The sequence below is a fragment of the Vidua chalybeata genome, chromosome 2 (assembly GCF_026979565.1).
Source record: "Vidua chalybeata isolate OUT-0048 chromosome 2, bVidCha1 merged haplotype, whole genome shotgun sequence".
Lineage (NCBI taxonomy): Eukaryota > Metazoa > Chordata > Aves > Passeriformes > Viduidae > Vidua > Vidua chalybeata.
The window spans coordinates 59,228,166-59,253,922 of record NC_071531.1 but is presented as its reverse complement, the minus strand read 5'-3'; the positions used below and the strand labels follow the sequence as shown (position 1 = coordinate 59,253,922).

Sequence of the window (25,757 nt, the reverse complement as noted above, 5' to 3'; positions counted from 1 at the left end):
GTATAGTAAAAGGTGCTTTTGGAGAGGTTGTCATGCAAGAAAGGAATAATCAGCTTTTATTTCAAAATGAGTAGCTGTATTCCAGAAGGGTTTGTTCTTTGTTTCCCATGGTGATCCTCTCAGCTGGCAACAAAACAATGTTCACAAATGCATTATGCAAAATATGGCCAGTGTACCCCAATTCACACAACTGGTGCTGTGCATCCCTGTGGGAAAAAAAAAAAAAAAAAGGTAGCTATGTGTATAACTACTGAACATGTATGGTTAAATTGGCAGCTGTATATCAGCCATGCAGTGTCTTCTTCATAGTTCATCAGTAAGCCAAGAAAATCCTGCTACCTGAATGGACAAACACCCCTGAATTTTTAACAGTTAAAAGTATTTGTTCTCCCTTTGACTCGATATGTAATCTGTCTCCTTGCCCCTAGGTGTGGCCAGCTGTTCCATACTGCGGATACTCAAATTAACAGTTAAAAGGTATACAAAAGTTTAGAACACATAATTGGTTGAAAAAAAGAAAGAAAACAAAAATAGCAAAGTTAAAATATAGATAATCTTTCAAAACCTATCCTTCAGTACTTTTAGGGGAAAGAAAATATGTAAATGTCATGGGATTCCTAGAAATACCTTGACAATAATGATTCATAAGCCATGAAGACTGCTCGGATATTTCCCTTGGTATGTTACAAGTATGACAGTTTGAGCCTGGTACATATTTAGTCTTTGTGCTACAGTGTCCTCAGAGTTTCCTGGGATAAGGCCTTTGAATAGATCCTTTTCATAAAATGAACACATTATCAAAAAAATATAAAAAGATTTTTACTTGGTTAAGCTAAGATGATCCTGGAGTGTGGCAAAATCAGCCAAAAATTGTACTACATGACTCAGATATTTAAATATGTGCACATGAATTCCCTCACCACTGGCTGTCAGTTACATGTGCCCACAAATACTGCAATGCTAAATATATTCTGCTATCATAGGCATAATTGGTTTCTGAAATGTATGATTGATAGGAATAGACAAAGGAAAGAAGAACAGAAGATCGATTTTCCACGTCTTAGTGTAGTCCATCTTCAGAACATTTTGACACAGCAGGTGTTTTAAAAACACTGTGACTGAGGGCTGTAAATACCTTTTAGCATGACCATGACACACTTTAATAAAAAAGAAGTGTGTTTTGCCTTCAGGAGGATGGACTTCCCTGCTGTCAGCCTCCCAGTTCTCTTGGTTCATTGTTTGTTCTCTTTTAAAATAGGACACCTATTGTATACTTGAGTATAAAGAGGAAGATGTGTTTCATCTTTTAAAAGGAAGTCCAAGAGGTAAAGTCAAAGACAACAATAACTGAAAGATGTTTTGTCTTATGATGAATAAGAATTAGATCCTGGTATCATACTGTCAAGCTGCACCACAACTATCCCTTTGTTTAGGTTTTGTTCTTTAGCACAAGGACTTAAAATTTTATTCATCCTTAACTTCAAGGGCATGTGCTTTCTTTATCAGCAGAAAGAACAAACTCTAACCAAATGTCACATGCATTTGGATATTCACAGAAAATGTAATAATGAGTATTAACCCTCAAGAGGGAGATATTTGAGCTCATGAGAAAAGGAAGAGGCAACTCTAGATGTGGCAACCAAGTGAAAATATTATTCCCATCTCCTCCATCTTTCCCTTACTTGCATTTTCCAAAATAAAAACAAACTTTCTGAAACAAAATTTGCAAGAAAAGATATTGAATGCATTAGGTAGATTAATTCCCTGGAGCAGTCAGCATTCTTTAGTGATAAAAGATAGTGAAAATGTTATTTTTTGCTTCAGTGCATCGGTAGGATGAAAACAATCAAATGTTCAAGTTTTATAGCATTGTAAGCCTATTTTTTGTGCTGAAACTGAAGTGAAACAACAATATTGTGTGTTTTACATTTACAGTAATATGGTAGTGCAAGGTTAACTTGTGATCATGCACTGAAACTTGGAATTTCACCCAGAAGTGAGTCATTAAGAACCTGGATATTTTCTGATTGGTGTGCTTTTTCTTACAGAAAGGCATGACTGCTATAGTTCAGCACACTGCAACACCAGCTGTAAAGAAAGTAGAACACTTTAGTTATTGTGGAAGAGTAGGTGCCACATAAAGTTACAGTTTGCTAACAAGATTTAATGATAAGTCAAAGTTCAGAGGCATTTTCAGCACAGCAGAGAACCAGGATTTTATGTAACAAAAAAATTGCAGTGTCTTGAGAAGAAGAACAATAGAAATGAGATTAATTTTAATAGAACAAAGTACAAACCAATTTTAGGGACTAATAATAAGAGGGGGGCTGTTGTAAGTCAGAAGCAGAAACAGATGAGAAAAAACAGTATAATCTTGAAAATAGTATAAATTTGAGCTGCTGGTTTGATGTATTTGTTTAAAAAGTTAAATCAGTTCTGGGATATGAAAGTGAAACAGAGATCAGAGAGATCTAAGGCCATGCTCTTAAGGGACCTTCTTTGAAAAGCAATATTCAGTTCTGGCCACCTGCTTCAAAGAAAGGTGCATTTAATATGGTGTGGGGACACAGAAGTCCTAGAAATATATTGATATAAGTGGGAATTTGATTTTATGGGACATTATGAAGAGAGCTATGTTGGTTTAGACTGCTGTCCCTTCTGAACTGAAAGGGAAGGAAGAACATGTTACTGTCCATAAAACTATTATGTGCATTATTTAACTCAGGAGATGGCATCAGCAGAAAAACAGATGGATATAAACTAACCATGAATACATTTAACCTGACAAATAGAGATAAAATTAACACATGGCATTTAAGAACAGGTTTTCAATAATAATTATAGGGTCAAAACAAAGAAAGCAGACGTATTTTAATTTTAATTGTGAAAATATTATAAGCACTGGCACACAGACCCAGCATGTCCTTTTCAGGCCTGTGTGTTTGCAAGGTGGTGCCTGTCTATGTCTAAGATCAGAAGACGTAAAGAGCTTTCACCCAGAGAAAAAGGGAGGGGAGGCAGATGAGAAATATGAAGAGAGGTAATACAGGTTTGGTGGTTTTTTTTTAGTTTTTTTTTTTTTGTTTGTTTTGTTGTTTTTTTTTTTTTGTTTGTTTTTTTTGTTTTTTTGTTTTTTTTTTTTTGTGGGAGGGAAATGCTCAAGAAAAAAGCTGAGTTCGCTGTAATTCAGCATGATCTAGTGCATCACTAATGGGTGGTTATTAGGAATAATAAGAGGGTTCATAATGTTTAACACTGAGGTAGATCCACAAACCAGCTGCATTTCTTGCATATGGTGACATTATTCTGTTAAGGAAACATGTCTCTTGGGCAAATTAAAGAAATGTAAATACACCCACAGTGAAGAATTGCCCTAGATTGCAAGGCAGTATGTATTCTATTTGTCATCTGTTCTAGGTGTGGCAGTTATCTTTTGTTAAATGGGCAGTTTTCTTTATCTCTTCCACAAACTAATCCTCCCCCCGGGGAGACATCTGCTGTTAATGGCCTATTGAATATCGCTGCATGACCGATAAAAGTTAGAGCATCCTATTGTGAGATGCTCCGCCCAGACAGAAGAGGCAAGCATTCCTAACTGGATATAATCTGAGATTTTGGGACACCAGACTCAGCTTGTCCACTAGATTCCCAGAGCAACAGCTGGATTTTTTCCACTAGATTTTCAAAAGAAGACTACACCTTTCTACAAGATCACTACTGCAACAGAACCACATCTGCCACTCCAGGAGGACTGCAGCCACTCCAATTTAGACTGCTACCAGCACCCTGGCCAAAAGGGTGTCAGGTTGTATTCTGACTCTATCAGTAGTTTTTTCTTTTGTATTATTACATGTATTTTGTTTTTTTTTTTCCTTTTCCTAATAAATTGTATTTCTGACTTAGAATCTCTCACTAGTTTTGCTTTCAAACCAAAACAAGAATCAAGTTAGCTTGATGATAGGAGAATTCTGACATGAAGAACCTCCAAAATTATATATGCCAGAGAACTGCAAACACCCAGCTGATAAACTTGCCTTTTGTTAATCAGCCATTCAGTGTAATATTAAGCATTTCATGTCTCTGGGTCAGTTCTTCCTTATGCAACTCTCAGTCTTGAGCCAATCAAATTGCAAACCTAAATAGCAACAAAGGATTATGGACACAGAATCACCAGAGGTATGGAAATTTGAGATTTTACTATTTTTAATAAGTTATGCAGCAAATAAATAAGTAATCCAGGTAGGGAAACTTGAAATAAATTTGTGACAAATTCTCTTCAATACAGATTAAACTGTTGATCACTATCTCATTGCCTGTGCTGAAAAAGCTGGGTTGGTGCAGCACTCAGTCTCCCCTTTCTGTCTGTCTCCTCTGCATCCTTCTCTTCCACAATTTGCATTGAATTTCCATAAGAAGGACATTTAAATGCAAAAAAAAAAAAAAAAAAATTCAAGGGAAATCCAGTGTGTGTTCTGACTTCTGCCTAGTTTGGATGCTGATGGACCAAGATCTGAATAAAACTGACCATTTAATTTTAGCTGTGGCATTTTCCTCTCTTCCCATCTTTTTCCTTCCTCCCAAAGAACTACACTAGAAAGTCTGGACTACATGTGAAGAGGAAGATTGATGATTTATATGTACCTGGTTTGTAAACTGGAATCTCAGCTTTTCTTATGCATGAAGTACAATGTACTTCCAATAACTTTCTTTTCCTACAAAAACCAACCAATCAAACAAACAATTTTAGTCATTGCTCTATAGATATTCCAAAGTTATCCGACTGCAAATCTAGTCTCATGCACAGAAACTGCTTTCAGGAATAGTCTCATATAACTTCAGTGGAGTCTGTCTTGTCCATTGCCTGATAAAAATATCCTTGTTAAGTTTACTAAGAGGCTTAGAATGGATTTGCTTGAGTAATCTTTCTCTTTATTGTTTCCTATTTTCTCAACATTTTTCATATGCACATTTGATCAGTTTTGGTTTTTTCTCAGTTATTGTGAAAATGTATTAGCAACATGGAATCCGGAACATAACCTAGAAAAACATCAAATAAAATGTATATGCTCCCAATGTTTCCAGTTTAAAATTGCCTATAAGCCTTGTCTTTTAGCTATTTTAAAATAATTTAATGTTTGCCATCCTGCTTTTGTGCTATTCTCTTCTGAAATCTAGCAGCTTTTACCTCGTGCCTCTGTACCCATAAAAAATGTATATTTCAGTAATTTGACAAGTTCTTTTGTCCATAAAACATGTTGCATGTAGCATTAAATATGCCACCTTCTATTCTTTATTACTCAATTTCTCCATTAGATGTTCTATTTATTTTCCCAAGAATTATGTTAGAGAGACAGGCATATATTTACCTAGACTACCCCATTTATCATAGAATTCATAGAATAATACTAGGTTGGAAGGAATTTCAAGGATCCTCTGGTCCAACCACTCTTGGCAAAAGCATGGCCAATCACCCTGTCCAGCTGAATCATAAGTGTCCAGTCTAGGGGAATCCACCACTTCTGGGGAAGAATATTCCAATGGCTCACTGTCCTCATTGTGAAAAATGTTCCTATTGTTTCCAGTTGGAATCCACCCAGTAATTACTTGTATTCATCACCTTTTCCATGTGACTCCTTGCAAAAGGGGAGTCTCTATCTTTGCTGTAGCCATGCTTTAAATACTGGAAGACAGTTTTCCCTTAAAGTCTTTTCCTGGAACTGAACAAACCCAATTCTCTCATCCTAACTTCACATGCCAGGCTCCCCAGTCCTTTCATCATCTTTGCAGGCCTTCTTTGGACCTTTCCCAGCCTATCTACATATTTTTTTCATATAGCAGAGACCAAAACTGAACACGGTATTCCAGGTGTGGCCTGACAAGTGCTGAGCAGAGTGGAAAAATAACTTTTTATCTCTGCTGGTGATACCCTTTATGATACAATCCAGCAATCTGTTAGCTTGCTTTGCCACAGCAGCACATCATTCACCTGTATTCAGCAGCTTGTCCATCAGAACCCCCAGACCCCTTTCCACAGAGCTCTTCCTCAGCTGGGCAGATTCCAGTCTGTGCCAGACTCCTGGAATGTTTTCCCAGGTGCAAGACCTTACATTCATCTTTGCTAAACTTCATAAGGTTCTGTTTAGCCCACTCTTCCAGTCTACCCAGATCTTCCTGCAGGATGGCTCTCCCTTACAAAGTGCTCATTTCTCCTCTCAGTTTGGTATCCTTAGCAAACTTCATCAGGGTGCACCTGATCCCGTCATCCAGACAAATTATTAAACAGCATTAGGCCCAGTATTAATCCCTGGGAGACCCCACTTGTGATAGATTGCCAGTTTGGAAAGGAGCTCTTTACCACCACTCTCTGTGTGCTCCTGGTCAGTCAGTCAGTTCCCCACCCACCACACAGAAGTTTTGTTTAGACTTTCATGCAAAATAAGCTTCTTTGAGGAGGAGACTGTGGGAAACTCTATGAAAAGCCTCAGAGAAATCCAAGTAGATGATGTCCACCATTTGAAAGCAAAATAGAGACTTATTTTCAAATTCCATTCAATGCTCAGGATCTGCCTCAGAAATCTAAGATTTATTCCAAATAATAATAATAAATGGCCTAACAAAGCTTATTAGGCTCATTTTTTTCCCTAATGTACCTACATGCATTTTAAATAAAAGACGCAGCCTAGATAGCTGGTACTTGGAACATGCTGCCTTTGTTGTTTTAAGTGTAACATTTCATCTCTGTCTTCAAATGATATGATTACATCTGGCTTTTTCACAGTCCCAGAGCTGAAATACTTATTCTGCAATTCACTCTCTTCTGTATTATTTTTGACAACTGCATGCTTTCCATTTAACAATGGACAAACACTTCTGTAAGGTTGCTTTTGCACCAGATACATTAAACATTCCTTTTAGCATACTAAATTCAGTATTCAGATAGCCATAGAATCCCTCCTATATTCTTCTGTCTTTGGTAGCCATTCAAATCCTAAATTCAAATGATCTAATCCATTTTCTCTCTTGGCTCCCTGTCCAACCTGTTTATATTTAAAATTTCACATTGACTTCATCTTTTCAGCTAGACTGGGATAGAATAGACTTGATAGCAATTCTTAAATCATCTCTTAAAGTACTTTTAAATATTTTTGATATTGCTTACATACTTTTTTCCTTTGAAATTCTTCCTTTTTTTATTAGGCACAAACTTGTCCTGTTTCAATGTGGCCATTTTAGAGTAGATGCCGTGTTGCATTCTATTTCTATGCAGCTAATGGAATCAAGTTCTTGCTTTCATTTAAGGAATAGCTAACTCTGAGTCCTGGAATGAATTTTATTTCAGCTGTCTTGTACAGAATTCTCTAAGGAGAGACACAAAACTTTTTGATTGAGGAAATTTTTATCAATCATTTTTCAGAATTTCAAAGGTATATTATTACTGGAAATGTCAAGCCTGTAGAGATACATCTTTCAACCAGATACTCACCTGTGAAAATCCTATTTTTTTAAAAGCTCATACAGTACAAAAGGTCTTTTTTCTTCTTCCTCTTCATAGACCTTTTAGAAGGGGTTTAAGGGAGTAATCATCCTCCTCCACAAGGTAGTTTCATGGTAAGTAGCTGCCTGCATCTAATTGTCCTTGTCACAGTCTCTGTGACAAGGGAGATTGATCTGTAAACAAAGGCATTTAGTACATAGTTATCAGTGTGTTGAAATCAGTTATTGCCACATAGTGCCTCCTCTTCTCTTGCCATTGCAGTTTTCCTAAATTGCTTAGAGAGAATGAGTTTAACGTTCCTATCACAGAAATCTTCCTTCAAGTTCCAGTAATATTGAACAGGTCAAATTCATTCTCATAGTACAAGTAGTTCCTACTCTTCCTGTTTACCACACAAGCTCCTACCATTCATGAATAGGCAATTAAAGAATTTATTTTCTTTCTGTCATTCAGTGTCTTGATTAATTTTGTTCTTGACAACTTGTCTGTGCTAAATGAGTGTTTATTTGCTGCACCTTTTTAATCTCCCCTTTTGTTGTAAGTTTAATGCCATTATTGCTAGTCTAGTCAGCTTGTCTCCTGTAAAACTGATTTCCCCTTTAATGAGCTGGAGGCAATGCAAGCCACATAACTCCTCAGTTAGGAAACGGCTCCTCAGTCCACCAAACTAAAATCCCCTCTCCCTCTTACACATCTCTAATTGGCAGTTTATTTGTAAAAACTCCTGATTCATGTGTTCATTTCTGGGACAGGAGCAGCCTCCAAAAAACTCATTTGTGTATTTTCATACTTCATCAGCTTTCTGAACTCTCTGAAATCATTCAGGACTGGTGAGGAGACACATGAAGCATCACCAGTACAAATGCATACCACTACTATATTAAGTACCCTCCAGTCAAAAGGGTAAGGTGTTTTATTTGTTTTTGTTTTTTCCCTGATGAAGAAGATTTGAGACTTTGTAAGAAGGAATATCATAAAAGCCTTATCCTATGGAAAAAACTAGTAGTTTTAACATCAGTTAGTCTGTCCATAGCAGTCTATTGTAAATGTCCTTGAGAAGTTTCTCTTGTTTGCAAACTAACTTTGCAGGAGGAATACTTCAGAGCAGCAGAAATGTATTTTATCTGTTGCATGAAATTCCTTTCAGCTTTTGCTCTTTCCAGGTAGCTTTTGGTCCACATACATGAACTTAGAAGAGCACTTCTGTTGCTGAAGAAAGGTAAGGCACACTGCTCCCATAATACCAAAGCTCTCTAGGCCTGTGGAATACAAAAGGAGAGTGGAACACCTGGACTGACTTCTCCCTCATGACCAATTTTTTCATTTAGTGCATGAATGCATCTCTACATCACCGCTTTGGTTAGTACAGCTCTTTAGGAGCCATTTAGTAGGTTGCCATGAAAACAGTCTATGCTGCTGTGGTGTAGTCCCAGAGGTCAAAATATGCTCACCCGCTCTATCTATCTATCTATCTATCTATCTATCTATCTACCTATCACCTATCTATGTGGATTGTTGAAGTAATGCGTTATCAAGTTTACTTCTTTGCCTGTAAAAAACACAAGAAAAAGTGTTTTCATTTGTTGGTTGATATTTTAATGTAGATCTTGCATAAGATTTTTAAAACAGTGTTAAATTCTTGAAAGTTAGAAAATACTCTGGAGTTGCCCATGTAAGTACATTGCTACAAAATAACAGGAAAGGAGTTGTTTATAACATTTAAAATGCTGCATCCTAATTACAACGTAGACAAGAATCCCATTAAATCTTCATGAGAGCATAATTTCCTGACTTTTATGCAATGCCATCTCAGAAACATTATTTGTCAAAGCTTAAGCATGTCATACCTATGTCTTTGACAGTAGATAAATCTTCCAGGGTGCCACTGGAAGTAAAATAATTTATCATTATAGCTACACTTGCTTTTGAGGGTACTTGTTTCTTCTGCTTGAAATAGAGATTTTTGGACTTTACTCATGTTAACAAAATGAACTAAGCACTTACATTTTAGCTTGTAGAGTTATGTATTGAATTTTAACCTTTTACTTAAGAAACCTCTGCCTGGCACAAAGGGCATAAGAAAATGCAAATTTCTGAAGCTTCTTGCATAAAGAACAATACCAGAGGAGGCAAAGAACCCAGATAAAGAAGCTCCTCTGTCTCCAAGCCTATCAAGACTGACAGACGTACTTGGATAAGCACCAAAGGACCGAAAGCGCACGCGCAGAGAGGAAAAGTTCAAAAGTTCAGTCATGAGGAAGACCACAATCTTCAGCGTCAGGACCACCGAGAGACCCCCATACAACCACCACAGCAAACCACGGGTGCCCAGAAGGGCGTGGACTTATTTAGCATGAGAGGTGGGGACAGGCAGGGCCAGGGGTTAAATATTCATGAAAAAGTTGTGCAATGTATTGCATATGGAATGTGCATATGCAATGTATTGCATTTAGGAATAAAGGTGTGGGTCAGACTGAGGTTCGGGGCACAAGTTTTGGAGAGCTATCTCACTTGTGTTGGGCGCTGACATACATACCCACTTCATAACTACCCCAAGTTGTGGAGTCTATTTATTTATTCCGCGTATCACTTCAGTTGGTGACCACGAAGGGACTGCTTAGCTCACCCGTGGGTCCAGTTGAGAGCAGACACCCTCAGGCGCCGCGGGGCTTTTCCCCGGAGGAACTCTGCACCTCGGCTGTACACTGTGGGGAGCAGACCACGGCCCATCGACAAGCAGATGGAAGTGGTATGTATTAATTTCTTTTCTTAAGGTTGGCACTGATAAGTCACAAAAAGACGTTTTTGCATGCAGTTTTGCCCAGGGGCTTGCAAGCAGAACGCCACTGGGGGAGAGACCGGCGGCGGGAGAACCCTCCCAGCTGATAGCACGGCTCGGGGAGGGAAAAATCGTGATTTCAGTGTGTTGTGTCCCCATTGCAGTGTGGTGTGTCCCAATTTCGGTGTGGTGTCTCTGTTATGTCCAGACGTGCGTGCTTGTGTCTGTGCGTGTATCTGTGAGTAAATGGTGAAGCGCGGTGCAGCGTTACTAAGATACAGAGACATGGCCTGGCGGTGCTAGAGAGCGCATGCGCGGGGCAGCCCTCAGCCCACACTGCCTGATAGAGCAGGCAGAGCGCATGTGTGGGGCATCTCTCAGCCCACACTACCTGACAGAGTGGGCAGAGTGCATGCACGGGGCAGCTCTCAGCTGGCACTGTCTGATGGAGCAGATGGGCACATTTGCCTGATGGAGCAGGCAGTGCGCATGTGTGGCACGGGCCGTCTCTGACAAGCGGGGGGAGCGCAGCGCGGGGCTTAAGTTGGGGCTTGCAAAAGTGCTTTAGGCGCAGCCTAGATTATAGTGCAGCGGGCGCGCAGGCACAAGCCGTGGTTTGAGGAGCTGCTTTGAACACCTCTAGCTGATAGTGCAGCTAGTGGGAGCGTAGTACAAGTTAGGACTTACAAGCACCACTTACAAGCATTGCTGGTTGGTAAAGGGCTTGCAAAAGTAGCCAGCGAACCTGGCTGGGCTAAGAGTTAAGTGTTTGTTGTGCGATAGCACTGCCCTTTAGTGTTAAAAGCTGTCAGTGGGAGATCCTTTGCATTACAGGGTTTGCTGTTTAGTTCTTGTTACAAGTAAGAGGCAATCTGCCCACAGTGGCTACAGAACTCCAAGCCCAGGCTGAGGGAGCCCGGCCTCCCAGACAGGCTCTCCACAGGTGGTTTCAGCTTGAACCAAGTCAGTCTCTTCATCTATCAGGGGACTGGGTAGTCATAGAACGGGAAGATGGAGGGAGAGACAGAGTGTTCTTGGGAGGGATATACCAAAGTTCAACAAGTTGCTATCTAGCCTTTGACTGGGAACAACCGCCAGTTGAATGGGCGCTTAGGAACCCCTTGAGGTAGGGTCTGGAAGGGGTAATCCCCTGTTTCGCGTGTCGATTGACAACCTTTTGCTGGAAGCCAGACTGGCACACAGCTTGGGTTCTCCTCCAATGCTTGAAGTGTCAGAAGAGGTGGTATTGTATTTCATATAGACGGAGATCCACATGTCGTGCATGTACCCCTGAATTACTGAGATACTATAACCCAGGGGTTGAACAAGCAAGGTGTGAAATAGTGAATTTAATCTGTGGGAAAAGCCACCTAGTCCCTGAAACCTGGGACGTGTTTGAAGAAGATTGGGAAAGGATAAAGGAGTGGCACAGCCTTAGTATTAAAAGGAAGAACTAAGGAAATTTTTTTCTCCTTTTCTTTCCTCCCCAGTAGTTTGGATTGGACCCTTAGGAGTTTGTAAATTTATGTGGGACTGGGCAAACAACAAATTAACAACAAATGATGGTTAATTAATTAATACCATAATATTTCAATATTAGAAGTACTATTGATTATTAATTTGGCTATTAATATTTTAATTCAGCCATTTGAATAACTATAAATTTTATTAATATTTTAATTTAAATAATTATTAATTTTTTTAACAAAAAAAGAGAAAAGGTTTTCTTTTCCTTTTATCTGTGACTTATATTTGAACACTCAGAACTAAATAAGTTAAGTTTGCTCCAAAAGACATAATGAGAGCAAAATAGAATAAAGAAGCACCCAAGACCTGCCCACTAAGATGTGTCTTAGCACACTAGAAAGAAATAGTAAGCAAAGGGGGTGTGGGGAAAAAAAAAAAAAGTTTAATCAAATATTGCTTCCATTGATGACCATGATATTGTCTAAAGGAGGAGGCAAGATAGCCTCCTATAGGTACATTGGAATATAATACCTTGTTACAACTAATGTTATTTAAGTGAGACCAGAAGAGACTACCCCAGCAGGCCTTCTAGTTGTAATTGTAAAGCTGGGAGAAGTGAAGAAAGAAGTAAAACTCCTAGTTGATACTAGGACAACGTACTCAGTTCTAAATACAGCCTTGATGCCCATAGGAGATGAATACACTATAGTTAGAAGAGCAACTGGCCAAACTGAAAAGGCATTTTTCTTTAAGCCACTAAAATACAAACTGGGAAATCAGTAGGGGATCCACAAATTTCTATATATGACCAATTCCCCTACGCCACTTTTAAGCAGAGATTTGCTGGGACAATTACAAGCAACATTACATTTAAAAATAGGGAAATTACTCTGGAGGTAAATGATCAAAAGCATGTAAAAATATTAATAAAAGAATGTCAATTTTAATACCCCTATCCTACCAGTTCACAAACCTGACGGGTCATACTGGTTAGTACAGGATCTGCAAGCTGTGAACAAGGTAACTGAGGATCTGTATCCTGTAGTGGCCAATCCCTACACATTATTAACTTGCTTAACACCCGAACTAACTTGGTTTACCATTTTAGATTTAAAAGATGCCTTCTTTTGCCTTCCTATCCACAAAGCCAGCCAGAAAATTGTTGCATTTGAATGAGAAAATCCTAAAAGTGGGCGAAGAACTCAACTTACATAGACCAGACTCCCACAAGGATTCAAAAACTCACCCACTTTGTTTGGAGAACAACTTGCAAAGGAATTAGAGACCTGGGAAGCCTGTCCAGAGGAAGGGAAGCTGCTACAGTATGTAGATGACATCCTGATAGCCACACGGACAAGGGAAGCATGCGTGGCCTGGACAGTAAGCCTCTTGAACTTTTTGGGGCTCCAAGGGTACCAAGTATCAAAGAAAAAGCCCAAGTGCTAAAACAGAAAGTAACTTACCTGAGTTACGAAGTCAGTGCTGGACAACGTACCTTGGGCCAAAGCCAGAAAGAGGCAATATGCCAGACCCCAAAACCTCAGACTGTAAAGGAACTACAAACTTTCCTGGGGATGACAGGGTGGTGCAGGTTATAGATCTATAACTACAGACTGTTTGTTAAGCCCTTATATGACCGGATTGCAACTGAAAGCAGGGACATCCAATGGACAAAGGAAACTACGCAGGCTTTCAACCAACTGAAAAAAAAGCCCTCATGTCAGCTCCAGCTCTGGGATTGCCAGACGTGAGTAAGCCTTTCCTTTTGTTCTCCCATGAGAAGCAAAGAATCACCTTAGCACAGGACCTCGGCCTGTACTGGAGGGCAGTGGCTTACTTCTCTAAGCAATTAGATGCAGCAGCTAAAGGCCTGGATGCCTCAGAGCTGTTGCAGCAGTCATGCTGAATATCCAAGAGGCATGCAAATTCACCCTAGTCCAGAAAATGACTGTGCTAGTGTCTCACACGGTGTCTGCAGTGCTAGAGGTATAAGGTGGGCATTGGCTTTCCCCACAGCAGTTCCTGAGATACCAAGTTATTATGGTAGAGCAAGATGATGTAGAGATAGTAATGACTAACATTGTCAATCCAGCCTCCTTCCTCAGTAGAAAACAAGGGGAACCAGTGGAACATGACTGCCTGGAAACCATCGAAGCCACCTACTCCAGCCACCCTGACTTGAAGGACACCCCTCTCGAGAATGCAGAAGTCTGGTTTACTGATGGAAGCAGTTATATCATCAGTGGCAAACGGCATGCCGGGTACATAATTACTACATGCAGGGAAATAATAGAATCTGGGCCCCTACCAACGAATACCTCTGTGCAGAAGGCCGAGATAATTGCTCTAACTCGGGCCTTAGAATTGGCAAAAGGGAAAGAAATAAACATATACATGGACTCAAAGCATGCATTTAGAGTAGTGCATGCTCACGAAGCCATTTAGAAAGAGAGAGGACTGCTGAACTCTCAAGGGAAAAATATTAAACATGCATCAGAAATACTGTGACTTCTAGAAGCAGTCCAGCTGCCAGAGAAAGTAGTGATCATACACATTACGGCACATCAGAAGATAAACTCAGAATTGGAAGAAGAGAACGAGCTGGCGGATAGGGAAGCAAAAGAAGCAGCAAAAATTGAGGTAATAACTGAGGCAGCCCTGATTCCAGACGGGCAAATTTCCCTCGAAAGTAAGCCAAAATACAACAAATTAGACAAAAAATTGAAAAAAGAGACTATAACCAAGAGGGACAGGCCACCATAAAAGGAAAATTAGTTATACCCTCCTATTTATTATGGTCCCTAATAAGAGAGGAACACCAGAAAACTCACTGGGGCATTGATGCTCTATATAAATATCTAAATGAAAAGATCATAGCTAGACATTTATGAGCAACTATCACCCAAGTGACTTGACAATGTGTGTGACCTTTGCCTCCAGACCCACCCCAAAAATACTCCCAAACCAAAACTTGGCCAGATTGGGAAGGGTCATGGGCCGGGACAGCAATGCAGATCGATTTCACAGAATTGCCAAGAAAAGGGGGGTATAAATTTTTACTGGTACTAACAGATACTTTTTCAGGATGGCCAGAAGCATTCCCCACCAGGACTTCTAAAGCTTAGGAAGTAACTAAGGTATTGGTACAGGAAATCATACCACGCTTTGGAGTCCCGGACCACATTTTATCGCAAAATTGGTGCAACAGATTGGCCAATACTTTGGCATAGACTGAAAATTTCACACCCATATAACCCGCCATCAAGTGGTCAAGTAATCATTTGATCAAATGACAAATTGTACGATTGGGAGAAGAAGCTAATTTGTCATAGCCTCAGTGCTTCCCATTAGCACTACTGCGGATTCAAACCAAACCCAAGACTAAAGAAAAGCTGAGCCCCTTTGAATTGCTTGATGAGAAACCATATGGGGTGCAGAAGGAAATGTCTACCCAAGACATGTCACTAACCTCCTATGTGTTAAGTCTCTTACAAAAAAGCCCTAGAACCACAATACAAGAGACCGCACGAAGTGCCCCTTACTAACTTTGTATATTCAGCACCAATCGTATCCCACTAACTAATAAACACAAGTCATAACTAGTGAAATGCACTGTTTAGAACACTTTATGTCACCCCATTATAGCTTTATTAACTTTAGTTACTATAAGTTTAATGATGTCTATTTTAACACTCATGTAAAAATTAAAATATGTTAAAATGCGTAAGCATTCTAACTTCCCTCTCTAGAACTCATAAAATCCTGCTAAAGGAAGACTGTCATGATAGTAAGTCAGAATTTAAATCGGGACCCCTGTACTAAAAGAATGTATTATATTGTAAGAAAAGGAGGGACTGAAATAGAGATTTTTGGACTTTACTCATGTTAACAAAATGAACTAAGCACTTACATTTTAGCTTGTAGAGTTATGTATTGAATTTTAACCTTTTACTTAAGAAACCTCTGCCTGGCACAAAGGGCATAAGAAAATGCAAATTTCTGAAGCTTCTTGCATAAAGAACAATACCAGAGGAGGCAAAGAACCCAGATAAAGAAGCTCCTCTGTCTCCAAGCCTATCAAGACTGACAGACGTACTTGGATAAGCACCAAAGGACCGAAAGCGCACGCGCAGAGAGGAAAAGTTCAAAAGTTCAGTCATGAGGAAGACCACAATCTTCAGCGTCAGGACCACCGAGAGACCCCCATACAACCACCACAGCAAACCACGGGTGCCCAGAAGGGCGTGGACTTATTTAGCATGAGAGGTGGGGACAGGCAGGGCCAGGGGTTAAATATTCATGAAAAAGTTGTGCAATGTATTGCATATGGAACACCCTTAGGAATAAAGGTGTGGGTCAAACTGAGGCTTGGGACACAAGTTTTGGAGAGCTATCTCACTTGTGTTGGGCACTGACATACATATCCACTTCATCACTACCCCAAGCTGTGGACTCTATTTATTTATTCCGCATATCGCTTCATGCTGAACTAAGAAAAAGGGTGGGAGGTCATTGTACAGGATGAAGCAGAGAAGTGACACCCAGAAAATTCAAACTCTGTACCAAGAAACTCAGTTTTACCTCATTCTAGTGCTGGATTTTAACACTGAACTTTCCTAAAATAGGCCTAAAAGCACCATCCAATCATTGGCCTTCTGAATAAATCACAGCTTGGTACTGACAGCCAGTGCCCAAGCGATCCAGTTTGGCAGTGATGATAGAGTGCCCTGAAGGTGACACTTGCACAATTTTGTATCCTTTCCCTTTATGCATTTTTAGGATATCCATCTCTCTAGACTGCATTCAGCAATTCACATAGCCAGAAGAGGAACAAAAAGCTGTAGTGAAGCTTATTTTTTTCTCAGTTGAGAACATGGAAAGTGAACAAGTGACAATTTTACCTTTAGTAAGCAATTTGCCTACCACATTTGTGTGTGGTTGTATGCAGTCTAGCACTGGGGATTTCCTTTCAAAAAATGATTCCAACTCCACTGTGCCATAAGTTTCCTTATGTATGAACCATGGATAATTCCCACTTCAGCAAAATATTGACAGTAATGTTTGTGAAGTTGTGAAGTGTTCTTTAATCTTCACATGCCAGCTGCTCTATCATCATTAGTTTACTTGTTTTGAATTGCCTTGGTTTGTTTTCCATAGGCTAGGAGGCTTAGAAGATATTGTAAAAACTATGCCAGTGAGGTTTCAAGCTATACTTATTTGTTTTCAAATTGAATTGTGATTAAACCTTGTCAAATCCCCTCTATTGCCTTTCCTGCTGCTGCTGATTAGTTAAGAAGCAGAAGGGAACATTGCACTGTAAAGCATCCATTTATCTGCCAATGTCAGGTTCTCCTGACATGAGGTGCTAATGCAAAGCACATTAAGCATTAGCAGTAGGTGCTCCAGACCCAGCAGCTTCTAGACAGGCATTAAGAGACCTCAAATGAGTCAGTGTCACTCTGTGGTTTAACCTAAAACCAACCCCTTAGGGCACCCCTATCAAATGTAAGAGAAATGGAAGGTTTTAAAGGCTATTAATCACAGTGACTCCACATTAGAAGAGCACAAAATTATTTGTCACAGGTCATTTTGTCATGTTATTGTGCTAAAATGTGAAGGATTCGGTATTCCTGAAATTTCTTTTCCCACCTACTTAGGCATCAAGGTCTTTTGTTGGTACACTTAAAAGGCTAAAACATGACACTTAGCAGCTACTGACTCTTATTTTCTGAACTCTTTTTTTCCTCCTCAGAGTTCTTCTCATATCTACAATACATGAAAAGTAGCAAAAACCTCCTTAGAAGACAAGGTTTTAACTGAAAGGAATCCTGCATAAACAAGTAAGTGATCTCTCTGCCCCAGACAGGCACCATTATAACATGCAGAAGAGGCACTGAATCAGCTGAATATACTGCAAGGTGTAAATGTCTTTTACCATACTTGTTATCTGGAGCTGTTTTATTTCTAATGCAATGTCTGTTTTGTTCTGTGTTTCTTACCTTGAGGTTGCTGAGACTCAGGAATAATCGTGTTGTTTTAGAAATCTCTGATCCAGTGTTTGCATGGAAAGGTGTCTCAGATAGCTGGCTGTCTGGCAGCAGCTTATTCAAAGTGTCTGGCAGCCGAATGTGAGCAGCTCAGGTTTTACTGGAAGTGGTGACAGTTACATGACTTCAAACTCTTGCCAGGCTCTGAATTTGTACATTTCAAATTCACTTCACACACATTTGGTTGACAAAAATTGCCCAACCATCAGATTACCACACTGGCAGACATTCTGGCTTCACTCCCTGTCTGATAAAAATCAAGTCCTTTTGGCTAAACATTCCTGCAAGATATTTGCAAACACATTCAGAGGATACTAAAACTTGTAAAGTGTTTTTAAACCTATTGTTAGAATATGCCAGCTGTTGTTTTCGTTTTGTTTTTTTTTTTTTAATTTTTATTAGCTTCCCTGCATTGTAGCAAAGATACACAGATTTAGTGAGTTCATTTGAGCCAGCACCTGTGTATATCTGTGTGTATGTAAAGTGTGTACAGTTGCTTGGCTTCAAGGAGTTAGTCAATATTTTAACCTTTGTCAGGATGCTCTGAAATCAATTGCAAGCATCAGTTTTGTGTGTTTGTACAAAAACCAGTCCTATTTATTTGAAAAGAGTCTGGGGAAAGTCCTGCACCTCTGAACGTAGTAGTAAAACCCAGTTACAGTACAAGAATGTAGCAATGGTTGTTCCAACCCACAGCAGAAGTCCATCTGTCATAGTGCCTGATGGCAGCCAAAACCAGAGGCCTGCAAAAGAGATTAAGACCAGAACAAGTATATTTGATACTTCCCTGTATACTCTCCTACTGACCAGTAATTTGTGGCTCAGAGACAAGACTTCCTTTAGAGATTTCAGTGAGGTTGCCCAGCTGCTTCCTGAACCTGCATATGGTGAGGGCTGTGGGGCAAGGTTTTGGCAGTTAAAGCCCATAGACTGAGTGGTAGCACTCTGTTTCATTTGTTCTGAAGGCACCAATTTCATGCTCGTTTCATTTGATGACCCATAGATTTGGTATAGAAGAGCTAGCTGTACTTATCCTAGACATCCTCCTGTACTACTTGTGGTTTTACAGACTTATGTCATATCATACTCTCTTTTCCAGTGCTGTATAGAAGTTGTTTCATACCTTTGAATGTGTTTTTCAGACTGCTATCAGCCTTTCTAATAATTCCTAATTTTTACTTTTTTTTTTCCTTACCCCCAACTACGACTGAACACAAAGGTGAGTTTGCCCTGGGTCTGTAAGACCAGGATCTCATACCTCTGTAATTATTATCCATCTCTGAACTCATTCATTCATACATAAAATTAGGACCTTTTCCTCCTCCAATGATCCTCCCTTTAAAGTCACATATATTGGATTTTACTACTTCCTTGCCTTGTCAAGTAGTCCTTCTGAATTTATCCTAGTACATGAATCAGGGCAACAAAATCTTTCAAACACTGTGCCCCTGGGATTATCATCTATCTATGCTGGAAAACTTAATAGATCCAATACGATCACTTGTCCCTGAAGGTGGGGCATTGCTTACAGAAATAGAACTAAGCTCTTTTCTTACTAAAAAAAAAAAAAAAAAAGGCTGGCCTTCTTCCTCTTACTGTCCTCCTTGCTGTCTTCACAGCATCAGTTGGGTTTCTGGTTTATACTAGAAAGCATCCTGGCTCAATTGTCTTCCCTTCCAAACAGTAACCATGCTTTATCTAAAAGAGTGTCGGGGGTCACCACACCATGCTGACAAATGACAAAGCAGGAAAGCATCAGCCATGGTCTGAGGCCATGAGAGCCCTAAATTAGGCCACTGTTTATCTTTTAGCATGTCAGAAAATGGTTCCTGCCAACTGTTACAACTAGTACTCTCCAAACTAAAGCCCATTCAAGGTTTGGAGACAGTATGTGCTGGAAGAAAAAACTCTAGTTTTGGCTCACTCCATCCCACATAGTTTTTCAGCAGTATATAATACAGACTTTTTACTCTGCAACATCCATACCTACCTTCAAGCCAAATGCAAGTGTACAATCAGTATGTGCTTTTTTTGCTACAGAAATTCCACTCTGATAAACTAGTTCTGCCCTCACATTTTTTATTCCCTTTGAACATAAATGTAAAAAAGAAACAAACCCAATTCATACTTTTTAAGGTAGCTATAAGAAGATCAGATAAAGCCAGTTGAAAGTACTGTATTATGCGGGTTACTACCAGCCTGTACCTTTTGGGTTAGGGCTGGAAACAGTACCTCACTGTGTTTTATTTAGGTGTATTATAATACCCATGCAGCACTTCTGTTATTCTCCAAAGTAAATCTAGAATACCTAATATTGTGAGTGAACTTAGTTCTTTCATCCTTTTTTCTACATTGTTTATGAATATTTTAAACAGTCCAGGCACCTGTGCAAATTCCTGTGGGAAACAACTCATGCTCCTTCTTACTGGGAAAGCTGACTATTTACTCCCACATTGTTTTCTTCCTTTCTACCAACTATTTATATAAGTGAAGACCTTCCCTGCTCTGTTATGTAAGTCTGGGCTCCTAAACAACCTTTGGCAAAGGACTCTGACACATGTCTTTTGGGAATTGCACTAGATTGTTTTCTACTTGCTTTAGGACACCCTCAGTGGATTCCTGTGGATTTTGTCATCATTATAAGTGACATAAAAGTCTCTTATAAAAGAGACTCCTCTGTTTTAGAACATGTCACGTGTACCCATAAACTAGCCTAATTGCTCTACTTGTATGTATTCAGTGAATATGCTAGATCTATTGGTTTGTAGTTTTCAGGTTTTCCCAGTAACTTCTTAAAACTAATGCCATATTAGCTACTTCCCAAGACTTCTGATAACAAGGCAGCTTTAAATGAAAATTGACATGCAGTGGTAAGTTGTTCAGCTATTGCAACTTGAGTTCATTTAAGACAGATGATATGTGACTATTCAGTTGATCCATTTGATTCATAACCTCTTTTTTCTTAATAAAATCAGCAAATTGCTTGATCTAAGACAGAACTTCTGAATAAAAAGTGGAATGAAACACAAACTTCCTCGGATTCCTTTACACTGCAATGTAGATAACAGAAAATTCCTTAACTATTTTTTTCTCTGGACTTTTCTTCATTGTGCACTCCTTGATTCTGTTGACACTCTGGACTCTGCCTTTTGTTAAGGAAAGGAGACAAAACCTAGTAGGTGAATTCCATGTTCCAAGGCTAAGTTGTACCAACTGCCTTACATCCAGCTTGCTTATTGGGGCCCTAGGGAACACTAGTCCTAGAGATAGTAGTTTGGGGAAAATATAAACAGGGTCAAAGAATGAACAAGGAATTAAAGAGTAGAGACTACAGTAGTCCAGTGTTTGACCTTTCTTCCCTGCTGTCAGTCTCATTGATTGAAATAGATGTAGGCATAGGCTCTTCAGCAACCTTCCTGTTCTGATGTGCTAGAAAAGGGATTTATTGTAAGACTTAATGCCTTTTTTCAAATTCAACCTCCAACTTCTTTCAAGGTGATGTGAGATGGTTTTTTGCCCGTGTTTCCTGGAGAATCCTGCTGTCCCAGAAGTTCATCTTCTCCCTCCATTAGTGGCTTTGCTTTGAGATGTTTATCTCAGTGTCTCCTGACATTCCTTTCATGGTTGTGCTGCTCAAAGCTTGAGGGAAGCAGCTGGTCAGACTTTAGATTTAAAATTATGGGAGAAAGGAGGCTTTTTCATTTTCCCTGAGTTAGTTCAATCACAGGTTTCTGTCTGGCTCTGGACAGTCACATCTACTGTTTCAGCACTTTTAGTACATGAGTGGTTTCTTACGCTTAAGCCTAAATGCCTAACACTCTCAATAGCTTTAATGATGTCTGTGATTGTCTGCAGTTCAAAGACAGGCTTGCTAGTAGCCATTAACACCTTACAGTGCCAAGCAGGATAGCTCAGTAATAACTATAAAAACATTGAAAATTGAAAAGTGCTACAGAAACAGTTGTACGTTTTTGTCACCTGTCCCTATTTACTCTAATTTCTGCTGGCACGGAGGGCTTTTTTCTAGTGGCTTGGCATATGCTTATATGTGTTCTGGTTTCAGCTTCACAGAGCTTTGACATTATTTTATTACAAAATTAGTTATAAAATATTTTATAGAGAAAAAGAAAACATTATTTTTATTCATTAAGTTTTCTAAGGCTTTTTCCCTATCATAGATTGTCACAAATGTGTCCATGCAGCACGAGCTTGATGCCTTTAACGTGAAGAAGACAGCAGTGTAGGACCTTTTGTATTTGCACATGAAGGATGATTCCAAAAGCAGCTAATTGACAGCCATCATAATTCCACACTGGGCTCCAGGACACTACAATTTAATACATGATCATGACTTATATCACTGTTCACAACATCAAGTTTCAACTTCATTTTATTCTGCATTTGTTGAAACAATGTACAGATCAAAGTACACCTTTATTTTATATGCAAACTAAGCATATCTGTAAAAATATGTCCTCTGTGAAAAGGATCACTACCTACATCTTATATTGAGCCTAATGGAGGAAACTGTGACCAAAGAGGTTTTTAGGCATATAATTAACTGAATAACTTCTGGCGCATACAGCTGAATATATCATACACAGTGTAAGGTCATGAACTGTGAAGATTAGCCTACTGGTGGTATTGGACATTCTTAAGTCACAGTTGCTGGTTTTTTTTGGTTTTTTTTTGTTTTGTTTTGTTTTTGTTGTTTTTTTTTTTTTTTGTTTGGGGTTTTGTTTGTTTGTTGTTTTGTTTGTTTGTTTGTTTTTGTAGACATCTAATCAAAGCCCACCAAATCAACAGAAGTAAGTTTTTCCACTGACATAATTGATTGGGGTATAGAACAGTGGTGTGCTTACATCACCTTTAAACAGCATTAAATCCCTTTTCAAACTGAGATAGGAAATACACAATAAAGGTTTCAATCCTGATTGAAAAATTGTGAGAAAAAAAGTTATCATAGAATTTCCCATTAAAAAATTTATGAAACACAAATGAAGCCAAAATACTAACAGTTCCCAAATACGTGCTTAGATAGGTATGTAAGCATTTAGATGTATTTATGACCTTAACACTTTTACCTGTAAAAGAATAGAGAAAGGGACAGCGTAAGAATTCAATACATATCAAAAGAAAATCTAAGAGAGGTATCTGCAGAAGAATTAAGTAGTTTCTTTATGAAGGAGAGTTAACTCAGCTGATTTTCTGAAAGGCAAGATATTTTTCATAGTTTTCTTGCTAAGGAATGAAGAATCAGTGTTGCAGTGCACTGTACCATGCTGGGCAGCGACAGCAGGGGCATGACCTTCCCCCTGTGAGCTCTGCTATTCCCAGTTATTGCTTGGTCCGGCACAGGAACAGATAACGACGACACGGGACTTGGGGTAAAACTGGATGGATTTATAAGGTCCACAACCTGGGACCCCAAGACAAAGCCCAGGGGCGTCTGCAGAGGTTTTTATAGGGGGAGTGGTATAGGGCAACTAACCAATGAGGGCATGGCAGGGGAGGAATCTAGGGCAGGACTAACATTCTATAAACCTATCAGGGAGAGCAGGGGAGGGGGATAATACAAAGCAACAAATGGGGTATCGAATACTACAAGATAAACAAGGAACACTCTGGAAAAAGGGGTAGAGATAGGGAGGACAGACAGCTTGGGAGGGAGGAAGTTAGGGAAGGGCTTGGGGAGACTGGTAACTCGGGAGGAGAGGAGATTAGGGAGGAGAATAGTGGGCAAACACAAACTTAAAGCAAAAACCACACTACAGCAAGTCAGAAGGATAATGTACTTAAAGCACTTTTTCACTGAATGCTACACATACTCAAAAAGAATTCCTTAAAACTAAATGGTTAGCAATGGCATGAACATGTTTTTGGTAACTTAAAAAAAAAGTGGTAACTGAAAATCAAGCAGTAAAACAAATGTTCACCTATATCAGCTGAAACCGTTTAAGTGAAAACCAGTCCAGGAGACTTCCTATGCACATTTGACACATGAAATTAATTATTTGCTTGTGAATGGATACAGGAAGATGAAATGCTTCCTTCACGATTCTGCCATTTTTTCTTCTTTTTCCCTTCTGTATATATTATTTGCTTTATGTTTTCTAGCCTTTCCTAGTCACAGATGACTTCTTCCTCATGCTAGTTTCTGCCAGCAAGTCACACTGAGTTGTACATGTTCAAACACAAATGTTTATATGCACTAGTCCCATGGAATCAATGTAAAAACTACTCCTCTAGTCACTGGGAGTAAGGGAGGTAGACTAGGATTTCATATAAATGAGCTCTTCACACAAAGCAGCAGCAAACAAGAGAATGTGCATCTGTCACTTCATCATCATGAATGTTGCATCCAGCTTTTGTGTTCTTTCCATTAAAAGTCTGTGCAGATGGATTGTAAAACTGACTGGAGTAGCATGCACTGCGGCAGAGTATAGGTACCCACATGAGACAACACATTAAAGCATAGAATTATTTGCAGCTTTATTCACAGGAAGCTGGGAAGAAATGAACTCACAGCGTCAATCAGAGGTAAATGAAATCATGCTAAGATTGTCTTGTGAGACATGTGTTTCACTCATAGATCCATAACCCACTCCTTTCCCATTTTGTATTTCAGCTTGCAAATAATTGTTTTGCAAGTGTAAATGCAATTTTAGGAAAACATTCTTTTTTGTTGAATGCAAGAAAATTTATTTTTAATTCTCTCTTGAAGAGCTTAAGCAGTTGAAAAAATAAGACAGAAGGTCCAAAGCCACATGGCCTTTTGTACACAGATAGCAGTTTGAGAACCTCTGATACGGTAAATGCCTGGCTGCTGCACCTGTTTACCTTATCCTTTACTAAAAAATCAAGGGTTATCTCTTTAGGGTAGGGATTGTGTCATCTGGGAACAGAATCAGCAAGATGCATTATGTTTGTTTATTAATTTTCTTTCAGCTTAGGTCACTTTTGCATGCAGGACATTTCACTAGATGGAGTATTGACAATGCAGTATGAAATGCTCTATGAAAATTGTCAACAAAATGCCGATTTCTGTCCTGCAAGAAGATGCCAGGATACATTTGAGAAGCACACGTTTCCATTCTGCCATTTACTTTAGACTGCCAAAGATAAAAGGTTTCAGACAACAGAAGACTTTAGCAGTGTCAAGAATAATTCATTACCCAGCACTATGACATTCACTAAAGAATATGAGGAATTTAACATTGCATCTTGCTAACATCTCTGTTGCAGACATTGTTTTCGACTTTTGAAAACATTGTTCACATGCATAAAGCAATTACTGAGTCATACTATTGATTGTGTATCTGTCTTTATTTTTTATGAGCCTTCCAGTGTATCTGTGTGATGCCTATTAGCCGAATTTGCTGAGCGGTGCCCTTCTTTCTTTGTTTTGGTTTTCTGATTTGCTTGTTTTCTTCTCTGGATAATCAGCTCCTGGTTAGTGTGGAGGCTGTGTTGATGTCTGTATGGAACAAATAATCTTCAACTTGTTCCAGCTATGCATTTGGTTCAGTAAACAAGCAAGCAAAGATATAAGCTTGTAACCCTGTGGAGTAGCCCACAGGTTCAGCTGTTTGTGCTCCAGGGCTTGGGTTTGTGAAGCACAGCTGTGTGACCTTGGCTCAGATTTACAGAGAAAAAATGTTGTTGTGCTGTGAAAAAATACATACACTAAAGCCACTCAAAATATGAAAAACAAAAGCAGAGAGAAGTAAAATTTTTGTGCTAGTAGTTGTAAGTCAAGGACTCAGAAGAATACTGACCTGAAAAGGTCTAAAACTCTGAGAGGAAATGTACTGAGGTTAAGATTACATCAGCAGGATTGAGGATCTGCCTATTCTGCAGGTCTATATGGTCTTATGCTTCCCCATGTGACCAACTGTCTTGAAGAGATTGACCCGGTAACTTGTGGCAGGGGTGGCAAATATATGACTAATCTCTCCTGGTGGGGTTC

At 39.3% G+C, this 25,757-nt stretch overlaps 2 long non-coding RNA genes across 2 annotated transcripts; one reads left to right on the top strand and one right to left on the bottom strand.

The window, feature by feature from the left end:
- On the bottom strand, positions 1-10,192 carry LOC128784129 (uncharacterized). The gene is made up of 3 exons (XR_008429369.1): positions 10,122-10,192; positions 7,484-7,668; positions 1-206 (listed from the first exon to the last, which is right to left on the bottom strand). It is a non-coding gene; the product is annotated as an uncharacterized LOC128784129 (long non-coding RNA).
- On the top strand, positions 10,170-25,095 carry LOC128784130 (uncharacterized). The gene is made up of 3 exons (XR_008429370.1): positions 10,170-10,244; positions 17,494-17,581; positions 24,737-25,095. It is a non-coding gene; the product is annotated as an uncharacterized LOC128784130 (long non-coding RNA).
- Positions 25,096-25,757: the final 662 nt, after the last annotated feature.